The 24,626-nt window shown below is 37.2% G+C and overlaps 1 protein-coding gene across 3 annotated transcripts in view; it reads left to right on the top strand.

The window, feature by feature from the left end:
- Positions 1–930: 930 nt before the first annotated feature.
- The window catches only part of LOC129771664 (uncharacterized), a 555,494-nt gene continuing 531,798 nt past the window's right edge, over positions 931–24,626 (top strand). For all 3 annotated transcript variants that reach the window (XR_008742445.1, XM_055775546.1, XM_055775548.1), the window contains exon 1: positions 931–2,561. The gene's annotated coding sequence lies outside the window, so the exon portion shown is untranslated. The remainder of the gene's footprint in view (positions 2,562–24,626) is intronic.

Raw genomic sequence — 24,626 nt, 5'->3', positions numbered from 1 at the left:
TAGGGGCACGAAACGTTTCTATAGTGAATAGACACTCCTCCCCCTCTCTAAGGGAAGAAGTGGGGAGGAGTCTGTATTCTATCATATTTTCTGTATCAAACATTTATTCCATGTAACGGAGAAACATGTTATTTGCAAGTGGTTAAAAAATATTGCACGAGAATTGTGTCTGAAAATAATCTGTTATTATAATGATGAGTTTTGGTAGAAACGTTCAAATAAGATTTTTTTCCGTACAGTTTAAATAACTGTAGCTCTTGTTGCAACTTAAAGAATAATTTCGAGGGATTCGATCGTGTTTACGTTGACGACAATACATGGTTCAAATTATATTTTGGCTCATTGAAGTCCATTGACGCTTTTTAAATTTGTTAAGTCAGTTGCAAATGTTTTTATTACAACACTGTATGTTTTTCATAGTAAGTCAAACAAGTTTTATTATTTCATTATGAAAAAAATGTTTTTCCTGCACATTTTTCCCCTAACAATCATTTAATCATTCAGATCCACCCTAACTGGCTGCCATCAGCTCCAGACCCCGCGCGACCGTGGGGGCTCCCATTCCAACCTCGCGCCGTCGTTACATGCACACATTTTCCTGCACTGTATGGAACTCCGCGGTTTCGCTGCTGCTGGTTTTGTGGATTGTGCTTTGGTCGCTCCATTCGCTCCGTTTCCTACGCGATCAACCCACAGTGCTTGAAACCAGCTCCACTAAGCCTTCGCTTGCTCCACCGAGAGAGTGAGAGCTTTTTAGGCTCCAATAAGAAAGTGGAATGGAACTGGATTCACTCTCTCGCCGCTCTCGTGTGTGTGTGTGTGTGTGTGTGTGTGTGTGTGCAGTGCAGCGTTGCTTCGCGAAGATCTTGGGAGATCGGACCGCGCACGATCGCCGCTCTGTCCCGCGAGAGCCCACATTCGTCCGTCGACCGTCGCTACGGTCAGCTCTTGTTGGCGCGAGAAGGAACGTGCGTTCTTTTTGTATTCTTCCTGTTTCCCAGTTTTTCCTGGAGTTTCACCACAGTGGTGAGAGAAAGAGAGAGCAAAGCTGTGCGCGCGGAGTGAGCAAGTCGCGATCGATTGCCCGCGGGTTCCAGTACAAAGGGTTCGTCGCTTCCTTCGGTGTGTCTTCTGGAGACTTGTGGTCGAAGTTCCCGTTGGTTTCTTGCTGTTTTTTTTTGTTCACTCGTTCCGCGGTTGACCGTGCGCGAACCGCGTACTAGTTAGTGTGTGTGTGTGTTTGTGTGTGGAGTCTAACTTTTACTCGCGCGGCGACGATTTTTTTACCCTCTTCTTCACTCCTCGGTTGCTAAAGATATGTTACGCCTGAGTGAATTTTACCTTGGAGTTTCGCAATTAGCATAGATTTTCGAACGACAAGCAAGCAAACGTTTTATGTTCAGTGCGGAGTGTGGTTAAACTACGGCGATGTGAATGTTTTTGTAACTTGCTGGGCTTTATTTTTTTGTTTGTTTTCGACGAGTGAGAATTCGAAAGGGAAGAGACCTTTTGGAGGAAGGTGAAAATCATTACGATTCAGGTGGCGTTCGCGGGTCTACGAGTTCTACTTTCAACGGTGTAGTTTCAATTTGGGGTCGAGTGGACCGATTCAATTCAAATCAAACCCCATATTGTGGCCGCAATAAATACCGAAATACGCACGTTCCGTGCGCCCTGGAAGAAGTTGAATAGCGTGTGGGGACGGTTCTGGTTTCTGGAATTTTACAACTGCTTTCCACACGCGATCTCGGGTGAAAGGAAAACAAAACTCCCTTGGTGTGCATAAGTGGAGTTAAAGCTGGTGCAAGTTGGTGGAACGGCAGATGCAAGTGGTTGAAAGATATATAGCTGAGCCGTGAGTGCCAGGATTGGTCACGCTCTACACTATCCGAAACGCGCCACGACTGGAACCAATTCACAGCACACAAGTGTCGGGGGGCCTCAAAAATCTATAACGGAACGGAACGGACCGGATCTGGTCTGTTGACATAACCTATTTCCTTCGGCAGCTGCAAGTGTTGCAAGTGAAATAAAGGCCGACAATATTGAGGCGTGCTGAGCGGAGTGAAAAAAAAATGCAAACGACGAAATAACAAAGCGCAGTGAAATTGAGCCCGAATCAGTGACGATTCTTTCCACAACTCGAAAAGTGGAGCGGAAAATTCTTCCCTGCTCGAAGCAAAACGAAACGAGTGTTCTTCAAACCACAATCAGAGATAACACGAAAATTGCAGCGTGACGTGAGATTGGGTAACGGTCGCCATAAGTTTGGAAAGTTCTCAAAGTTGAAGTGTGCTTATGTAAAGAGAAGCGGAGAAAAGAGTGATAACATAAAACAAGAAAGTGAAAAAGTGTGCATTTTTTTTTGCGCTAGTGAGAAATTTAGTGAATCCAAAAGTGTGGAAGCTTTGGGGCGGCAAAAAAAAACCCGTCCATCCAGACCATCCGTCATCATCGTCGTTATCATCAGCGGCGGCGAACGCTAGTTTGGATTAAAGTTACGGCAAGTTGAAATCGACGCTGCTACGGGGGCTACGGGAAGTGAACGGGCAACAGTAAAGGTAAGCATTGCGGGGAAGAAAAAAAAACTTGGAACTTGGAATTGTGTGACCTCGTTCAACTTTTTTACTTGCGAACCTCTCGAAGAAGTTTAGTGCTAAATACCGCCGTTAAAGTGCTGATTCGGGACTGGTATTATCCCCCCACTTTTTGTCAGTTATGATGACACTGGTTGAGTGTTTCGTTACAGTAACACTCTCTGAACTCTTGAAAGAAGACGTTGATTGCAAGTCATTTATTTATATTAACCAACGTGAGTTCGTGAAGGTGAAAATGACATTCATATCATGTTCTCATGATATGTCGAGGAAGCCTTAAAAAACGCAAATGGTGAACAAGATTTTGCAGCGAGTAGATGGAATGCTTCACTACAAAATACATACTAAAGAACTATCTCTAAAATAAAAGTGTTTGCTTTTCTATAATTTATATGAAAATGTTAAGTATACCAGTTGAAGCTTGGAATGCTTCCTCTGAACCGTTAGGAGCTAATATGGAGGTCCTCATTTCACCGTTCGATGGCATTGAGTGAGTTTAAAAAAAACACTATTGTGCACTTCGCTGGTCATAGTTATGTTTATCAACAACATCTGAACGCGAGACTCACGCTCTGTGTGTGATGTTATTGACTGATGAACTTCAATGGAGAACCAACAAACAATCAAACGACAAAATAATAGTTTACCTTGGCATTGAGTGTAGTTCGGTTGCTTCGTAATGGGCCGAATATGGTTGTATCTAATTTTTCTTGAACGGCCATAATGTCTTTATATTTCCTTTTTAGTTATTTTTCGGAAATTATTCTCGCAGTTGGTGATTGACATCGGTACTACGTTATTGAATACTTAAGCTTCCTGGTTTTCTACAGATCTGGAATCGGGCTTCTGTTGTCAACTGCGTAAATACTGAGTTTAGATACAGTTTCATTTTCCTGTCGAATTTAGTTTTGACTTTTTGTTTACAATTTTTTTACATGTAACATTTTAATTTACATTGTTTAGTGGTGTAACTTCAATAACTACTTCTTCTTTGCTAATCAATGGAATTCGAGTTGACTTTTCAAATTGTTATGGCCATGAGTGGATTAAATTGAAAATTTGGTTTCAGATATTCCCCTTTATTCCGCGCGGTGAATGACGTGAGATGACTGAAGTCACGGAGTTCCCGCAGTCGACTGACGTGACTATAGTCTGTCACACAGGTGAGATTTGAGGTCATGTCCTCATATGTTATCAACTCGGCCATCAAATAGGAGGTGAAAACTAAAGTGGTAACTATGCCAATCAATGATAATAAAACTAAGATTATGATTCAAGATTGAACCTATAAATTTAACCCTTTGCTGTCGTATTGAATTTCGACATGTTTGTCGTATTTGTCGCAATTCTTTTACATTATAAGTGATGTATAACTTTGTGAGATTATGAAAGATGAACAAGATTGCCTCTTTTTTTTTGTAAACTTCTGATAAGTATTTACTAAACAATGTTTTTATGTTTATGTTCATAAAATTTTTGCTATAATTCTTCTTCGTGTGATATCCTTCGCATCACAAAATCACGAAAAAAATTAGTTTGGCGTCTTTCGACGTTTATCTTTTTATTTTAACATACCGAAGAATGTTCTTTACATCTACACAGTGCCGCAAAACATGGAGTTTTCCATTAATCCTTTCCTCAAGTATGGATGACAACTTTTGTTTACACTGAGTACCGTTAACTATTATTCATAGTGGCACCGTTTTGTTTTGTGAATAAGTGAAAAAGACTATAAAATTCGTTTAGAAAAGTGTGAACTGATACATTGTTGCATAAATTATAATATTAATACACCTCTTTGCTGTGGTGGCTGGAAGTAGACAAACGACAAAAGGGTTGATTCAGATTTCGATACAGATTTTCTGAGAAAAAACACAGATAAAAAGATTTTTTTGAGACCAAAAACACAGATTTTATTATGGCAACACTGTCTGGAAGGTGTTTTAAATTCCAATAAAAAAAAACCAATAAATTACAAAAATATGTGAACTTTTCTACACTTTGATAAAAAAAAACACACATCATGATGTTAGGCAAATATCATTTGTTTCAGTTTTCTACAGGAAAATAACAGCCGGGAAAATTAAGTGTTCGAAAAATCGAACGTTGGTCATAATGAACATTTTTTCTATTTAATCAATACCAACACATCTAACTTCCGCAGCGCATTTTGGTTTTTTACTTTGGAAGACGGAAGGTTTTTCGTTTATCTCTGCATTTTCAGTTGTGAGTGTTTGCAAATATTGATTAATTTAGCAAATACAGTAACGTCTCGATTATATCACTGGGCTTTCTAATCACGTCTCGTTTATAACACTCCCGATTTTATCACTGAAAACGTTTCGTTTATATCACTTTTTCGAAACATAAGAAACAATATGCAAATTTCAATTCATTGTTTAATTATTGAACAAATAATGCGAACTAAACAGAATGAATGATTTTCAAGTATTCATACCGCCTCCAGTGATCAGTCATATTGACGTAGCTTGCGAAAAGTTTTTTTCACGGTGGGATTTGTAGCCAATATTGCGTATTTCTTTTGAAAGCTTCTCGTACTACTTTCATAAGCTCAGAATCAACAACTAAGGATGATTCTGAGCAAATTTCTCTTTGATGGTTTGGAATTAGATGTATGACCAGTGCCATTTCTCAAGACTCATCCGTGTAAGAATCAGTAGTACATTTATTCACAAAAGTAGTACAGTATTTTATTTCGTCAACTGTTGAAATTTCACTAGAATGTAATCGATGATACATTTTTATGATAGCTTTTGCGGAATGAAATTTTTATTTATTCCTTTGAAATGACAAATAGACGAGACAGAAAATCCTACGGGACGTGAATCGGTGGTATGTTTAAATAAATGTGGGCTTTGACTAGTTTCTTAAAGGTATCCAATACAATATGGGAAGTGACCACTTACATGTCAAGACTTACGTGAACAGATAAGAAAGTTGGTCATAAAAGATTATAATTTATTTAAGTTCAGGAAACTAAAAAATGATTCACCGATTTCAAGTTGCTTGGATGAATCGGCAACTATTATGTGAATGATTCCAAAATCAGTTTTCGTCAGTTCCGGATTTCGTCCGTTTCGAACAAAAAAAAAACATCAACCTAAAGCAGTTTTATTAATATGGCGAATAATTGCACTGCGCATCATTGAGGGGATTGAATTTTCTCTAATAATAGATTTATACGAGCTCATTCTACAAATGCCGAATGCAGCTTCTATTACTCAACTGATGGACCAGGGAACAATTCAAAATATAGAATAATCTACCGAGAAAGATTAGTAACGACAATCGTGCCAACTTCAGAAACACTGAACAAGGCTAAAGAACGGCTGAACAATAACTAAAGAACGTTGAAAGGTGTAATACCGTTTCTGAACCATATTTCGGACGCTTAAGGCATATGATGCAGAAAACAGATCTAAATGAATATTCGACAGTCAAGGTGAAAGTTAACACGTTGAGTTCCGAATTGTTCTTGCTGCGCTTTCCATTTAGCCCGCATCAAGAGCGTTTGCACAATAACAGTGTCGATCCTAGCTCCCAAAGAAACGCCCAGTCACATTTTGTAAAACATCTGAAAACAACCATATATATTTTTACTTTTTTCTTATTTTGTAACTGTCAGTCCCAGTTAGTCAGCGCATTCCAAAAATGCTCAAGGAGTGAAAATTGCGATTTTCGAAGATTCTAATTAAAGACTAGGAATTGTTCAAAATGATATTTCAAAAAAAAAAAAAAAATCAAAAAAGCTGGGTGTCAAAAAACGAAATATAGATTTAATTTGGTTGATAAAAACAATCGTGTTTATTATGCATTTTTATGTTAACTGTCTATTACAAAGCGTTTTGCATTTTCGAAGATACACTGTCGACATTTATCAAAGCTTGAATTTGACGTGAAAGACAGATACTTTATCAGTTTAGCACACCCGCAGGCAGTTTCAGATCGTTCTATTTTGAAGGAAAGATATATTTTGAATAAACACGTAGTCTTAACTGAACCATTCGTCTATACATTTTCTTCTATTTTCATAGAAAACTCATCACTATAATGAGCAATTCCACTACAAATCAGCCGGCCGCTAACCTGACACTTTTCGATTTTTTTGAAACTTGACACATATGATCGAAGCTACCCAAAATCACAATTATTATTATCATAATAACAAAATAATCATAATAATAAATAGCAATGAATTTATTAAAAGAGCGTTATCAAAATCACTGATCTTTCTTTCAAAAAATCGTAACTCATAATCTAGATGTCTGATTTAAATATGACGTTCAACAAAGTTGTTGGAAAATCAATAAACTTTTTAGGAAAAAAAAACACTGTACGTACAGTTTTAAAAGAACTTACTCAAAAACTCGAATTTAATATTTACAATGTTAATAGGTCAAAACATGACCTTTTCAATATTAAAACTTTTTTTTTTTCAAAAAACCGTTTCAGTTTAACAAAGATTAACGTATAATGGTGCCATGTCGGTCTCACCGAAATGAAGATATGAATTTTCAAAATTTTATGATTATCAATACTTTGTGAAGTCGTATTATCAAAAACGGAATTTAAAAAAATTAATAAAATCATATCTTCATTTTGGTGAGAACGAAACGAACGAGGTTGCTGAACAACTTGCGAATTAATCAATCAAATGGAATCAAACTTAGTATATAGAGGTTTTAGGGATCGATAAACGTTTCTATGGTAGTTCGACACTCCTTCCCCTCTCTAAATGGGGGCTGCTATCCAAATGAAACACAAACTTTTGCATAACTTGAGAACTAATTAAGCAAATGGAGCCAAAGTTGGGAGGTGTGGGTTTTTGTTTCTATGATGGTATGACATCCCTTCCTCCTCTGGAAAGGAGAGGGGGTCTCATAAAAATAATGCACATATTTCAACCAAACATATTCCAACCAAACAAGACAATTGAAAATTTTCAGATAACTCTGGAGGAAAATGGGAAAATTCGAAAAATTCAATTCGCATGTGTTCTACAATTACATATTGACAAGCGTTGTTGGTCCATTTAATGCTCGCGGTGACGAAATTGATCTTCGAAAGTGGAAACGGATTTTGAAGTGATAAAACGCACTCCTATATCGTCTTCTATCTATATAAATAAAAATGGACCGCCGAATGTGTTGATAAGAGCAAAACTCGGGAAAGGAATTGTCCGATTTAGGGCTGTCTTCATTCTATCATATTTTCTGTATAAAAAAATTTATTCCATGTAACTGAGATGTTTTTTGCAAGTGGATGAAAAATCTTGCACGAGAATTGTGTCTGAAAATAATCTGATATTTGTGGAAATTCTGGTAGAAGTAAACAATTTGATCGATCGAGTGTCGAGTGCACCCGTGGCCGAGTGGTTAGCGTCTCACATTGTCATGCCGGGTGTTCGGGTTCGATTCCCGTTCTGGCCGGAGGATTTTCCGTCAAAGAAATTTCCTTCAACTTGCACTGTGGTCACGCGTATTCAAGAGCTTGCCCCTCGGAATACATTCAAGGCGTGTTATTTGGCTTAAGAAATCTCAACTAAGTATTAATAAATGACGCTAATTAATGCATACGTTGAGACGGCAAAAGTTCCACAGGGAACGTTAACGCCATTCAAGAAGAAGAAGAAACAATTTGATATGTCGATCATCTAAAACTGTTCAGTGGGTCAAAAGTTATGAATTTTTCAAAGAAGTCATTTTTGGGAAAAAGTGGAAATACTAGATTTTTCGATGTTTTATTAGATGTACAAAGGATAGACAAAAAGAATCAAAGTTTGTGTGGTCATAACTCTTCGAAAAATATTCTCATTGGTTGTTTTTGGCGAGAAAATGTAGTTAGTATCAAGGTATTTTTCCTAGTTTGATATTCAATCTGTATTCGTTCAGATTAGATAGGTGCTTTCTGAAACTTGAACTAATTACAAGTGTGATTTCAAGAGCCAAGATCCGTCAAGAACTAATTGTTTGTTCATGAAAAAATAAGAACATGAACGAAAAAATAATTAATCATGGAAAAATCATCGATGAATAAACACCCCAGAAAACCCGGAACATCTTTCGTGTGTGCTGGGCATTCCGAAGTCAAGAATAATAAAATAAAATAAAAGTTCCCCCAAAAATGCCACTTTTTGAACATTGGTAAATTTTTGTTAGCTCATTGTTTTTGACTTTCTCCTATGATTCGATCTTGATCATGATATTTTCGATAGTTTGGGAGTAAACATACACAAAAATATGAGGAATTATGTCCAATACACGACCGTATTGTTGACGTAGGGCTTATGAATATTCAATGCGTTTTTTCATCTCTTTAGATATTATTTTGAAGTCGCGATTGTTTCCGTAATATGAATACACGTACTCCATTGAGTACCTATCGTAACTCTAGAACTAATGGATAAAAAACAACTCTCTCATAGCTTTCGAATTATGTCTCAAACAGTTATTCTATTTCGTAACTCTTGAACTAATGGATAAAAAACAACTCTCTCATAGCTTTCAGGATTTTATCTCAAACAGTTATTCTTTTTCTAACAAACGGCACACAATGTTATAATGACCACTTCAATCTACCTTAGACGACAATCTACCTTATAAAAACAAGAACAATGTGTCCGTGTGATGCAAAAATATACCAACACTCTCCAGCAGACCCCATGAAAACCGTCGCGGTGTATAATTTCATCGAGCCTCCACCTTGGATTTGAAGCGGCGAAAAAAAGTGTGTTGTCTTCTTCTTGAATGGCGTTAACGTTCCCTGTGGAACTTTTGCCGTCTCAAAGTATACATTAACTAGCGTCATTTATTAATACCAAGTTTAGATCTCTTAAGCCAAATAACACACCTTGGATGTATTCCGAGGGGCAAGCTCTTGAATCCGCGTGACCACAGTGCAAGTCGAAGGTAATTTCTTTGACGAAAAATCCCCCGGCCAGAACGTGAATTGAACCCGAACACCCAGCATGATAATGTGAGACGCTAACTACTCGGCCACTGGTGCACTAAAAAAAGTGTGTTGTACTCTGGGAAATTTCAAATTCACAATTCACAATACTTCATCACTTTAAAGTTTATTTCCTTTCGAAATGTTGGAAATTGCACGCATTGCGAATGCATTAATTTTAATGTTTCACAGATGTATTCAATTTTCACATCTTTCGAATGGAAGCAACAGATTCGTCCTAGATAGCGTACTGTTTGAAGAAGAGTCTCAAAAAAAAAGTCCGAAACAAAAAAAGTATTATTTTGTATTTTTTTTCAACAAAGACAGAGTTATAATACTTTTTCTCGACCATGTGCGTTGAAGGATTTTTTTTTTCATCAAATATGATTCTCTATCATATCCTGGAAGATTTCGGATATTTGTAATACTTTTAGGTGAGATAGGTGTTTTCTGACTTCAAGGGAAAGAATAAAAAATTGAATTCTTCTTCCATACTAAAAAAGGTAAAAAAATTATGTATAAAAAACAATTAAGAAAATGTTTGTTATATTTTTAATTCAATTATATACCGTGAAAAAAAATGGAGACTGTACATAATCGAGTCCGCCCTGTTATCAGATAAAATACATAAAATATCGGATGCATGGAATTTTGTAGCTCGAAGACTACTTTTCAGTATGCTGCCCTTCGATGTTCAGCGTTCCATAATCATCTATGTATCAAGTTTCGATAGTTAATAACATGCCTAATAAACAATGGCAATACTGCACAATACATGTCGATGGTTGACCCAATTTTTGGTCGCTGTTTTCACCCTTCTGAAGGCTTTCAAGCTCAATAACATTTCTCCTCTAATTGATTAACTAGTGTGAACCTGGAATGATAAGTGGAGGATCATTAAAGAGATGCCTTGCATAAATTATGGAACCATGAATGAAAATAAATGTTCTTGTCCGATTCTAAAACTAATGTTTCCTGTGATTGACAGCAATCAATCATCGGCCCTGCAGAAAGATTTACAATTGATATGCTGACAAATTACCATCAGCATCTACGAGAGCAACCTTCTGATGTAGGATAACAAGAAACAACATTTGCAAAATCGCTGGAAATGTGAAGTAAGTGCATAGTAATTCTCGTTCCGAGAGGCAACTCAATTGCAAACTGGAAATGCGGCAAAAGCAGTTTTGCGCAAGAGTATACATATGAGTAAGCAATTTGAGATGCCACTTTTCCGCCAGCGATTCAAATGATACGCTCCAGGAGCTTGTGAAAGAAGAAGATAAAACACACATACACATACTTCCTCCAGTCCCCTCTAGCACAGAAGCCTACATACGAACAAGATAGGTACGTATAAGGAAGGGAGCAACTTTCACCACCACCCACTTGCCGGGCTGGGCAGAAGTACAAGAACAAGTCCAATAAATGCATTAGGAAAATATGACTTTCAATTAAACTTTTCTCCCCCAAAACCGGATTGAACTGCTGGCCGGGAATGGCCTGGAAATGAAGCCCAGCAGCAGGGCCATGGCCGATGGATGAAACCGGAGATGAAAGCAAACTTGCTCCTGCGAACTGGGGCCCTCTGAGTTATAGCTTCAATTTCTGGAGAGTGTACTGCTCTCGTTGCGAATTCGACGATCAATCGAGTCTTCGACAGGCGCATCATGGGGGGGGGAGGAAGAGAAGGGGGTCGAATGATTAGTGACTCGGGTATAAATAGTGGCAGAAAAGTTATGGTTAAGTTGTTTCGAAACTGGCTATTTTTGCTGAATGATCTGTGTCAGGGCTCGCGTGGGATATCGAAACTGAAGAAGACACTACAAACTCAACGAGGCTTAGCCATGTATTAATTTTGAAAAAAAAAAACATAATACATTTCCACACTGAATCGAATCAAAAATACAGCGAAGCCCTTGTAATGTGACAGTAATTAATCCTATTACATTTTAAACACTATGTTGTACATTGATATGACATAATAAATCAATTGGCTCCGAAAATGAGAAACCATAAAAAATGTGACCGAAAAACAAAATTGTCATTCGTCGAAGCGTAAAATTATTTTTCTTTCGTTTTGTTGAACTCCCTCGTGGGACTAACTTTTGCACAATTCTGCAAACATCCATGAACTTCTAGAGGAATATATTAAGTTTCACAAGTCGGTCACCGAATTTCACCCCCCTTCCCCCTCTCCTCCCAATATTTCACACAAAAGGCCGCCTACAAATCTGCCATTATTATTCATCGCTGTATCTCACCTCGGTTATGGTTGAAAGTGGTCTGACCACTTCTCGAAGTTGTTTTCCTACTTCCCTCTCTTCTGCGGGGGTGACAATACCAGCCGAATCGAGCCGCAGGACTGTTCAGCTGGGAGAAGTGCTTCGAATTCTACAGATCACTTCGTCATCAATTGTTAGCATCGCTAATGATTTGGGTTAATATTTGTGCGGACTCGTGGAACAGATCACGGCGTGTGGGCTCGTATGAGGGCGAATAATTATCAACAGCTGACCATCTCTTCCAGTGATGAGCTAATTTGTTTGTTAGTGTTGAACCGAATATGATGTAGATGGAAACGAGATGGAAAAAAACACTGGTTAAGTCAGTGGTTTTCAACCTTTTTTTTCTCCATTCACCTCGTAACGAAAATTAATCCCAGTACTCCACCCCCCTATCAGTATTTTGTAAGAAAGTCTGTAGCATATCAGTAAAATAATGAAATAATACAAACGGTTTTCAAGTTATATTCGCAACATATTTGATTTTATACTTGTATCTGATTACAAAAAAAGGTATAAAGGGTGTGTCACATCAAATTGCATCACGGAAAAACGCTGTAGAAATTTAATTTTAGGAATTATATCTTCAGCTTTCGCTTATAATCAGACAAGAGTGTATAGATCACGTTGGCCATGCTTCACTGTCAATTTTTCGTAAATTTGGAAAAATGTCGTCGAACGAAAAAGAGCGTCGTGAATTAATCCTGCGCACTCATTTCGAGAATCCGGAGTTGTCACATCGGGACATCGGTAAGATGCTGGGAATCGTCCTGTCCACGGTCAGCAGAGTACTAAAACGATACTTCGAGAACCTAACCATCGACCGGAAGGTGAAGAACGACAAAAATGGATGCTCCGTCAGTGAAAAAGATCACAAGCGCGTAGTTAAGCAGTTTAGACGTGATCCGAGAAGTTCGGTCCGGGATGTCGCCAATAAGCTGAATTTGTCAAGTTCATTTGTCCAGCGGACCAAGCAGCGGGAGGGCCTGCGTACATACAAGGTTCAGAAGGCTCCTAACCGCGACGAAAGGCAAAACATGGTGGGGAAGACGCGAGCCCGGAAGCTGTACACCGAAATGCTGACGAAGCCGCATTGCCTGGTAATGGACGACGAAACCTACGTCAAAGCGGACTTTCGTCAGCTGCCGGGCCTGTTGTTCTTCTCCGCAGAGGACAAATTCAGCGTTCCGGAGGAGATTCGCAAGCAGAAACTATCCAAGTGTGCCAAAAAGTACATGGTGTGGCAAGCGATCTGCTCTTGCGGAAAGCGGAGCGCCCCCTTCGTGATGACCAGCACGGTAAACGGGCAGGTTTACCTTAAGGAGTGCCTACAGAAGCGCTTACTACCACTATTGAAGCAGTACGAGGGCCCGACCATCTTCTGGCCGGATCTCGCTTCGTGCCACTATTCAAACGACGTGTTGGAGTGGTACGAAGCCAACGGGGTCACATTCGTGCCAAAGGAAATGAACCCGCCCAACGCGCCGGAGCTTCGCCCAATAGAGAAATATTGGGCGATTATGAAGCAGGCCCTACGGAAGAACCCAAAAGTTGTCAAATCGGAGGCGGACTTCAAGAGAAAATGGATTTCTGTTCAAAAAAAAAAAAATCAACCTGACGTTGTACAGAACCTTATGGACGGGGTAAAGAGGAAGGTGCGAGCAAACGGGCTTGGGCTCGAAGTATGAATAAAAAGAAAATGCCAAAAGTTGTTTAATAGTTTTTATTTTACTGTCTAAAATTTTCAAAAGGATCGGTCTACTGGGCGAATTTCTACAGCGTTTTTTCCGTGATGCAATTTGATGTGACACACCCTTTATAAAGTCTCTCGAGGCAGTATGGCACCTGCATCTGAATGATTTCTGACAAAATACTAATTCTTGAGAATATTGTCGAAAAGCACCACTCATGTTCACTGTTGTCACATTTGAATCTGTACCAGAAGGGAAAAATCTTTCTCATCTGTACCTTTTCTTCAAAAAATCTGTACCATTGGAATTATTTATTGTAGAGAAAAATCATGAAATCACGTCACTATCTGACACGGAGACGGCCCCAAGCCGCCGAGGTGACGCAATTCGAGTCGAATTCAATGTACATTAACATTTGCTAGCCTCGAATCTCTCATGTTTTTGATGATGCTTATACATAGCCTTTCTAAATTTAGATTGCGTACTATCACTCAAAAAAAAATCAATAAAATCCAGAGAAATTTCACACACGGAAAAAATCTGTACCAATCTATACTTTCTGATGAAAATCTGTAATCTGTACCGAAAATAACGAAAAAATCTGTACCTTTCCAGATAAATCTGTACGTGTGGCAACACTGCTCATGTCATCTTTGATATCCACTCTGTTACGGTGTTTTGTTTCCATCAGCAGTATTATAGGAAATCCAGATTCACAACACACTCGTAACGCTTATTCCGCATATCAGGCTAAAGTCTAGTTTATACGGTGCGAGTAAGCATACGAGTCGATCCAGTCAGCTACTGCAGTGTAGCTACTCACATCGTGTGAACACATTATGACAGTTAGGGTCATGGGTGATCCGGAGTGCGAGCTACTTCAAAGTTTTTTTTTATTTTACTCGCACCCACATCCTTCAAAACGTCAAAAACAGCATTTAGCGCTTCAATTAGGGATGCCAAATTTAAAGAAATGTCTCCATTTTGAAGATATTTAAAAATATGCGAAGCTATGAACAGACTTGAAAATTATGGGAAAAACAAATAAAACCCTCATAGTTTCGGAACGAAATCGTTGTTATTTGTATTGCACGCTTTCTTTTTGATATAGTTTTCTTGAAAATATATAATATAAAATCATTATCAGACACAATTTTCATTCAAAATTCACTCACCATTTGCAAAAAAAGTATTGTTCTAAGAAACAGAATACATACATTATTTCATTCATTATCTTAATATTTGACGCGTATTCATTCCACCTGTAAATCTACTATAATTTTCATTTCAAAAAATTGGTACACGAAGCTGCTGTCAAGGCAAAATAAATAGAAAATTGAAAAATCTTTCAGACTGCCATTTATAGCATCACATACTTCTGGAATTATCTTAGCCATGGATTCTTTCGAGTTTCTAAAAAAATATCGAGAATAATCTGAACGATATTCTAGAAGGTAGGCACATCGATGTGATTTCTAATTTCTCGTTTGCAGGTATAGCATCTCTCATGAGTGTATCTTGGCGTTGTATTTTTGGAGCAATTTAATCCAACAGTGTTTCCACTTGTTCAGGTGTTATTCTCAACACTGCTCTTTTCGCTCGGAGATCATCATCGTAGAGTTCCTTCAATATTGTATTTGTTGCTCCGAGCAACGTAAAAATGGGCTTTAAGAATCGATCATTTGCAGATCGATGAGCTTGTTCTGAATTTGATCCGAAACCTTCGTCACTGTTAGTCGGAAGGGATTTCAAACCATGACCAAATCTTGTTCTTTGATATAAGGAAAATTTCTTTCAAGTTTAACTTGTTTTCAAAAGTCTTGACAAATGCTCAACAACTTCCATTTCTATGGTCTTCTGTACTGTTTCGTCGTCTGTTCCATCATCATTTACTGACGAAAGTCATTTGAACATTATAAATTTGTTCAATTGAACATTACATTTCAGATTCGAAAATGTTTGCCGAGGATCGCAAATTTTAGCGTATCCAAAAAAGTTTTTTGTGGCAATTTTTGGTAATATTTGTCATCTTCAAAGCGAAGTAAATGTGTAATATTTCCTTGCACAATTCCCCCCTTCTAATGACTGAATTGCCCACCGGTTGAAAATCACTGGGTTGAGTGATATTCTAATTCATGGAACCCATCCCTGTAGCGAAAATACGGTAATACGGTGGCACGCAACTGCTGTTACGTTTTTGTTCAGTGAAAATCGTTTCCTACACATGATTTTTTGGGATGGGAGAACATCCAGAAGAAGAAGAGAGACCTTTTTTTCAAATAGATTAGATGATTTTTGAGCTGTGTGAGAGGGTATAATGCTTTGAACGAAAATAGTCTCGTCTTTCAAAAACCAGGTCTCAATTTAACTAATAACGAATAATAAAAATTTATTGTTTTCCACTTTTGAAGTGGAAAAAGTTTTTTGTCATTAACAAAATTCTTTGGGGTACTAATACATTTCTGAGAGTCAAGTTAGGCGTCAATGAAATAATATCATCCTGTAATTCACTGTGAAAACATTTACTATTTCCTGAATGTTATCCCACAGTTGGTTTTTATTTTAGACACAGGATTATACTTTTCTGTCATAAGTTTTCTTTCGAATGAAGATTGGAATCGATCATAACGCAATGGTAATTGAATCGTTTTTTTAAGAAACCACATAAACGTCACTTCCATAAACTTTTTGGCAGTTTTAGAGTCCTTAAGGGTACCCACATCGACTATCAAAATTTCAGAAAATATAGTTCTACGAACCCCCTTGAACTGGGGTTTCAAAAATGTAAGCGTGATGTTCGTCGGACAATAGACTACGAAAGTTGTAACCAAACGTTGGGTTACAATAATGAATTTGGTGGGAAGGCCAACCGTGGGTTTGGACTTTACCGATATTGTACAAAAAAAAAAGTAAAATATTTGTTTGTTATGTATTGTCATATGAGAAATCAGCAGTCGATGTCCACAATTTGTGTTTGAACTTTCTCAGTTTCTCATATGACAAAAAGAGAAATGTAGTGTTGGGTGTCTGTAATTAATTGTAGTAGTAAAAGATGACATATGAGTCCAATTTTTGTAATAAACCAAATAAACAGTTAATCGCAGACCCCGCAGACGGTTGATGTTTCACAATGGATTATTTTTTTGTTAGTTAGTTTTTTGTATTTATTTATTTAATAGTAGGGAAGAAAGATATTTATTTATTTATTTACTTATTTTTATATTTATTTATTTATTTATTTGCTTATTTATTTATTTATTTATTTATTTATTCAATTATTAATTTATACATTCATAGATATTTATTATATTCATATACAATTGCTTATTTTGCTTGTTCAATGATTTTTCATTTATTTATTCATATATGCGGAAAGCAAGTGTTAGGTTTAGTTGTCCAGGTATAGCATGCTACCTTAAATGTTTAGATGATAGTCGTGACACCAACCGAAACCAATATATTTAAGTGTGTTTGTTTGTCGGAGTAACCATCGTGTGTCTCGTCGTCGCAGCGAAAGAGGGATAGGGCGTCGGCATTGGAAACAGGCCTTAATGGAAAAGTACCAGGGAACCTGAATAAGGTCAAAAGCTTGAATAGTTTGAAAGAATTGAAAAAGGCGAGCAAAGAATTTGAAAAGAAAAAAAAAAGGGTTGAGAGGAGAAAATGAGACAGAATGGGGAAGTCTTCGCGAAGATCTGTTCACGGACGGACGCAGTTGTTAATACTGCGAAACTAAACTTAAAGTTATCCCTAAATTAAAGAGGATTTACGTCCTCCGTGTGTGAACTAGCCACGTAAAAAGGCTAGTTCACAGAGAAATTGAACTGTTTCCGGTTCTCGTCAAACGACCCAAGCTGCGTCGAAAGAACCAGCTAAATCAAGTGAAAACTATCAAAGTGGCAGTCATAAAAAGGGGAATCAATGGAACGGCATACAAAAATAGGAAAGGAAATGTTCGAATTTCGCCACTGTCTAACGTCTTTTCGGGTTGGATATTCGTTCGACAGCCCTGGAGCAATAAGCGTATCGTTGTGCTTGCCCTGCCACATAATGTCCGACACAACACAACGCTTGGACACTGTTATTTAGGACGGCATTGGAATGTATGCCTTCATATCTTCAGCTCACTGAACTTCTACGCATACCGTTCGATGATTAGACAAAATGTTGATAACCATTTGCTACAATAACATCGATAGATTCAACAATATGCTTTCAATGTACATGTCAAATCAAAACTGAATGTCTGAAGTTCATCAAATCAAGCAAATTCGAGGTTCGAGAAGTAGGTACACTTGGGAAATACAATAACTTCAAAGGGAAATGTAGAATATAATATGATCGTTTGACAATTTTTCCGTTCCCATATTTTGGAAGTCTACGATAAATGAATGGCATGGCATCATGCCATACGTAAAAGGATAACGGACGGTCAGACCATTGACCTAGCATGGGATTTGTTCAAACACTTTACTTACAATGTAGATATTTTGAACCCAATTTAATCCGGAAATTGTTTCATTCAATCAATAATTTCATCAATTCAAACAAATGATTACTAAGTCAACGTTAGTGCTACGTCAATCTTGCGGTTGTATAATAAATATAACCTACCCATTTTTTAGTGTAAAATCATGGTGGTAGGCATAACTGTTATCCATAGTGATAAGCAAAGATCAAAACTCATACCAAAAACGATCCAAAAGTCGTATCCGAATTTAACTTACCCGAATGTAACATGTGTATGCGACAACTACTCGAATGTAACGTTTGCCTGAAAGTACTATTCACAATTATTTTTAAGCGTTATGAATCATAATTGTCCATTCACTTCTATCCAAAAATACATAAATTGTGTGGGAAAAGCAATAATAGGAAAATGAAGCGTTGCGTACTTTATCTTTAGAAAAGTTATGCTTTTCATTAGTTAGGTATAAAGCTTCACTTTCATATTACATAAATTAATAGTTTTATATAAATTATAGAAACTAAAATCCTATCCATTCTTTGGATCACGTCGCCCTCTATTAGAAGATAGCTGTCCAATTCAAGCGGACGGCTTAAAATTTATAGAATGAGGTATTGGATTTCGTAAAGGAGACATCCTAATATACAGATAACAGCATATTAATTGTGCCTACACGAATTTCTGTCAATTAATCAGCCGTTGGTAGACCTAGGCTTCATTTTGAAATTTGTTAGAAACAAGGATTTGAAAAACAGGTATTTTGAAGCTTTGTCACGTCACAAAAACAGAGCCTTTTTTTAGTTTATCAGATTAACCTAAGTTCAAACATTTTTATACTTGGGTTTCTCTGAGCAAAAAATGAGGGCCAACAACCCACAAAATTTGGTTACGATCGGACCACAAATAGAGGAGTATCAACTGTCTCCAGAAGTTGTTGTCACGTCACACAAAGTGTACGATCCATTCCAGCGTGACGTAACAACATTTTGACTCACTACAAACACTTTTTTTACGTTTCCATGTATAAATCACACCAAATTAAACGATGTTCTAGTAAGATTGAGAAAATTTCCTACAAGAATCAACAATTGGAGAATATTTTATAGTAATATTGGCTTGTTGTCAGTTAAATACTTTTGTGAAGTCACACCATCTGACTTCTTGTTGTTTCCGACTTTTGAATATTATTGTTTTTGTTTTCAGTTCCGTTTCAAAACAAACAAGTAAACTTCTTCAATGTTTTGTCAACAATAGACGAACTTAGATTCAAGAATATAGAATATAATCTTGTTTCGACTTCCGGTATAGTATTGAATGACAAAAAAATATGGAAACCCAAACAATTTGGGTATTGGTTTAAGGTGTCTTACCAGCGGAAGCCGAATATCGTATTCCGATGTCATTTGAATATCGATGATGATGACTTCCGGTATGGCATGAAGTTCCACAATATGATCGTGAATGGTAGTGTTGGCATATATCCATGGAAAGAAGAATGAAAAAAGAGAATAACGTTTGATAGTGTAATATTTGAGGGGTGAGAACTCAACCTTTGAGAGACGCGTGTAAAGTTAGACAAAGGAAGTGCACACACAAACATCAACGGTCAACGATCAAAGTCAATGTCAAAGTCAAAGTCATATTCAACACGCAAACATAAACGCCTTTGCACACATGCCCACGGATGCATACGAAGAGTTTATCAAAAGTGTCTGAGAGCAAATCAGATGCGTTTCCCCGGTAGTGAGCGCCACTCAATGAACCAGGCTTGTGCGAGACATTGATGACAAGCGTCAGAGTGAACGTAGAAACAATCACGGTGTTAAAAACTGGGGGTCGGTTTAGGACCACCCCGACTTCTTTCAAATAACGGAATGCCGTGTACTACAGGTAACAGGTAGATTCTATTTATAGAGCTTATTTTGATGACCATACCATAAGCGAATAAAATTACCTTATTTTGTATTGTTTCGCAATCTAAAAAAACATTAAACTCATTTTGAATACAGGACAATAATATTTCTTCTCTGTTTTTGGAGTAATGAAGACGCATAATGGCGCTAAAACGCTAGAATAAAGAAAGCCAGAAAAAAATCACCATATTATCAAATTAACCGCGTTATGACATCTTCCATTTGACACTAATGAAAATTCGGTAGGATGTACCGTTCCTGAGATACAAAGGAGGGTAGGTTCAGGACCACCGGGTGCGTGAGGACCACCTTCCCCTAAAGGGTGGAATTTTTGAAGGGGAAGGGAAGATCTCAGAGGAAAGTAAGAAGTATTCATAGGAATAAAAAAAACATAAAAAATAGTATATCGCTTGCTACAATGAGGTGAAATTCTTATTTAATACAACTTATTGATTGTGCGACATGACAACGCTTCGTGGAGACTGTTTATTTGCACAGAGCGCGTTGTCACGTCACAAAATGCATGCCGTCAAAATGTATGTTCTTGCGAGTTTTTGAACTGAAAATACAACTTTAATGTTCAGTCGGAACCCGCAAAAAGACAGGTGTTGTCACGTCACAAAAGTATTGGGCTGGCATCAAGCGGATTCAACTGTAAAATATTCTCCAACTGAAGATTCTTGTAGGAAATTTTCTCAATTTTGCTTTAATATCGTTTACTATTTGGAAATCGTGTGATTTATACATGAACACGAGAGAAAAACTTTTTTTTAGTGAGTCAAAACGTTGTCACGTCACGCTGGAATGGGTCATTTATTCGCATATGGCTGAGTGTGTGTGTGTGTGTGTAAAATGTTAAAAAATACCGCTAGGAGTACAATGAATACTTAGTGCAATGCGTGCATGAAGAAACAAATGGCGACATGTGACCACTTCGTGTATTGTTCTCGCAAAGGCAACAGACAATCGCTGCTTCTAGAACTGCCTTTATAAAGTGAGTTAACGATTTAATCTTTGCAGGCCCATCGGAACTAATTTAATAAAGAGTGATTTCCGAAATTTCGTTGCAACAATGTCCAAAATGATAAACAAGCAAATTCAATAAAACGCGTAGTCCTACGTCCTAAGCGGTCGTGTCTTGGATATAAACCCCTACAGTTTTTCTGATTATTACAGCCCAAAGTACAAATTCATGTAAAATGCACTTGAAAAATAAATTTGATTGACTCTGTATGATCTATATTGAGATGAACAGTTTTCCTCTTGCGTTCAAGTTTCAGAAGAATGAAGTGTTCGGCACCCTAATTGTGTTCACTTTTTTGTTAGTATTGCGGATAATAGATGAACTTCCATAGAGCTCCTCTAAAATCCAAGAATAATAGACATTAGAATACTAATTCTGATATAATATGCAATCAAAGAAAAAATGAAACATTTAATTTTGTGACATGTTCTGTTTTTTTTGTTTCAAATGATGAATGTGAATGCGAAAAATATTTTTTGCAAATATGAAATTAGTTTCTGTATATCCTCTTTCAACGTTATTTGTTGACAAATTGAATTTTGTATCATTTGACTCACCGAGTGGTATGCCTGATATGTGAACTTCCTATATTCCTGATTACTAAGGGGCAGGGGGGGGGTCGGTTGTGTAAAGCAAATGTCCACGCTTGTCCATGATGAGGGGGTATAGAATAAGTCCACGTGGACACGTCCAATAAATATTTTCTAAAAATATACTCAAAAAGGAATCAGTTCTGCAGATATCTACGTGGAAATCACGTTCACATCTGTATGCAAAAATGAATGATGTTCTACATTTTCAAGAATATTTAAATTTTCTATCCACCCTAAATACGTATTCATTTATAAAGGGGTTTAGCTATCCGGTCGAACATCCACTTTTTTCCATATAATTGAACTTCTTATTTAAATTCTTAAAGTAATTCAGAAAACAGACAATTAGAGAGCTTAGATTTTTGATTTTTAGTGATTTTGGAAACTGATATGCATTTTTTTTTATTTTTCTACATAAATAACATAGATAGGCTACAGAAAACCAATCTTTCGCATGAGTGGCTTCCAACTTCGAGCAAAGTTAATTTCTGAGCTACCTTCAATTAGCGCATAAACTGAATCTATGTTGAATCCAAGCCCTGGACTACGTGAGGGAAAATCAGTTTCTAATAAAGACATCAAAAATTAATAGGTGTAGCTTTTGAACTAATTTTTCATGTATCATGTTTAAGTTTGCATGTGGGATTTTTGAAATCACTTACAGTCAAGTAGGTGAATCGTTTTTCTTATGAGAGCGTTTTGTATTCAAGGATTCTCTTAACTACAGCCCCAGAGAAATTTTGTTATATTTTATCACTTTTAGTATACCAGATGGGCAAGTTGAAATTGACCGGTTCATGCTATAGATGTTTCAAGCAGGGTGGTATGCCTTCCTTCTATTTTATATGTATGACTAGCTGACCCGGCGAACGTTGTTCTGCCATATAAATTGTTCCTAACGAATATGTTGGGTGTTAAATAAAACATAACTGATGTATTAAGTAAGTGTGTTTGAATGTTTTAACGATCTATTAAATTAATCGAATGTGATCGATAAAGAAGAACGAATGAAACGATTTGAACGGATGTTTATATGTTTAATGTATCAATTAACTCAGCAAATATTATCGAAAAATTGCATTTCTGTCCGTGATAACCTTAGGTGATGGCAGTCCGTAGAATTTCGTGTGTGGAGGAGTTGGAGGAGATCAGTGCGTGGAAGAATGGTTCTAATGAGATTGCTGGGTGAATATTCTCCCGCCGGATTGGGTGGGTGATCTCATCGATGAAGAAAACCTAAATGATGATTCTATTCAACAGGATAATAACCTCCCAACCCTCTAGCCATTAATTTTTCGCAGCGTATTTGTACTTTGCAGATTTTGAGAAATGTTCGATTTTTCGGGAAATGGATAATCGGAAATAAATACTTGTTGAGCATTAACATTTTTCCACGGACAACAATCTAAATGAAAGCAATAGCAAAAGTCGGCCGGTAATAAATTAAAACTACATGAAAGAAGAAAGGTCACATCCACCATGATCTGAATTGATCCACCATAGGTGGATCAATTCAGGTTTATACTTGGAAGCTTTCATTCCTCTGTGCTTGTTAGTTCCAAAATGTAAAATTAATGCATTTATTAATGCCGTATATTAGCTTACTAAAGTGACCTTCTGTTCACAGTATGTTTGTAATTGCAAGAAAAAGTGCAGGCTTCGGCCAATACTCGATTTCCCGCAAAATGGAAGTTGGGAAAAAAATAATTCTTGAACATTGGGGTTCACATTCTGTCTCGTTGATGGAAAATACGCCCTTGTCATTTTCAAGATGAACGGCTAAATTTATAGCTGCTGGGTCATGTTCATGAATTGGGAAACCAAAAATACGCCAGGCAACTTCAATGGAGCTGATACAGAGCTAATTTTAGTTTGAAATTTTTGTTTTAAAAGCGTTTTTTCCACCCTGATATCCATTTTGCATATTTGCTCCACAGAAATGGAACACAGAGCTCAATGTTGTCTATGTCGAATTGCATCGCAAGGTTGACACATTTGCATAACTTGATTGGACTTGAGTCGAACGGATTTCAGAATGCAAAATTGCAATCCGTACGGATAGCAATTGACTCTGACGCTGTTACGGCGTTGCTCACGATAGCGTTTTTCAAGTGAATGTATTCTTCATCAAGCCACTTATGTTGATTAGATCGTAGGAATCGCAGTCGTTCACTCTCTACCTTCGCTTACATGTCGATCATGATTTGTTGGTACAGCTCACAACATCATATAATGACATCATACGCTATACTTAAAGTCCATCGAGCGCACTCTTTTATTTTATTCGTCTGATATAGCTATTCATAAATATTATTTCAAAATGAGTAATGATGTTCATAATGATTGGAGTACCTGTAGCAGTAACATGTTGTCTAGTGTTTCTTGTTCATCTTGTTCTTTCAAGACGGTCGGGCATTTTTCGTCAAAGATCTTTCTTCTGACTTGCATTGTGGTCACATACATTCTAGAGCTTGCCACTCAGAATAAATTCAAGGCTTGTTGTTTGGTAGAGGAATCACAACTAAGTACTACTAAAAATGATGCAAGTAATACTACGATTAGAATGCGACCGTTGAGAACGTTAGTGCTATTGAAGAGGAACATGGAGAAAGTCGTATGAAAGATGTGCGTTCACGATGGATTCAAGATTATTGTTTTTTCTTCGAATCACAATTTCTCGCGTCATTGTGCAGACACCTTCTATGATTTTAGTAACGCTTGCGCACTGAATTTAGACACGTGCTCTCCAGCAGATGTTTTATCAGAATTGGTGACAATAACGTGATTGCCATTTTGTAAACCGAGCAAGTGTGATTTGAAGTATTTCAATAATTCGTTGTGCTTATTCAAAAATATTTCCGGCTCGTGGGCGATATGCCTGGCTTTAGACGAAGTGAAGTTACTTGCGAATGTGTGGATGAAAGTTCGATCTAGCGCTATCTGTTATTTAACAACATAAATGAATTCGTTCTGTTTGAAAAACGACCAACGGTTAAATTTTTTGAATATTGTTTATACAAAACTACTAAAATCGCGATTAAAAATAGGGTACGGGGTTTATATTTCTGGTTATATGTATTGTTTGA

This window comes from Toxorhynchites rutilus, chromosome 2, assembly GCF_029784135.1.
Source record: "Toxorhynchites rutilus septentrionalis strain SRP chromosome 2, ASM2978413v1, whole genome shotgun sequence".
In the NCBI taxonomy this organism is placed as follows: domain Eukaryota; kingdom Metazoa; phylum Arthropoda; class Insecta; order Diptera; family Culicidae; genus Toxorhynchites; species Toxorhynchites rutilus.
Note: the sequence above shows the minus strand (reverse complement) of the source record. Positions and strands in the feature narration are given on the sequence as shown.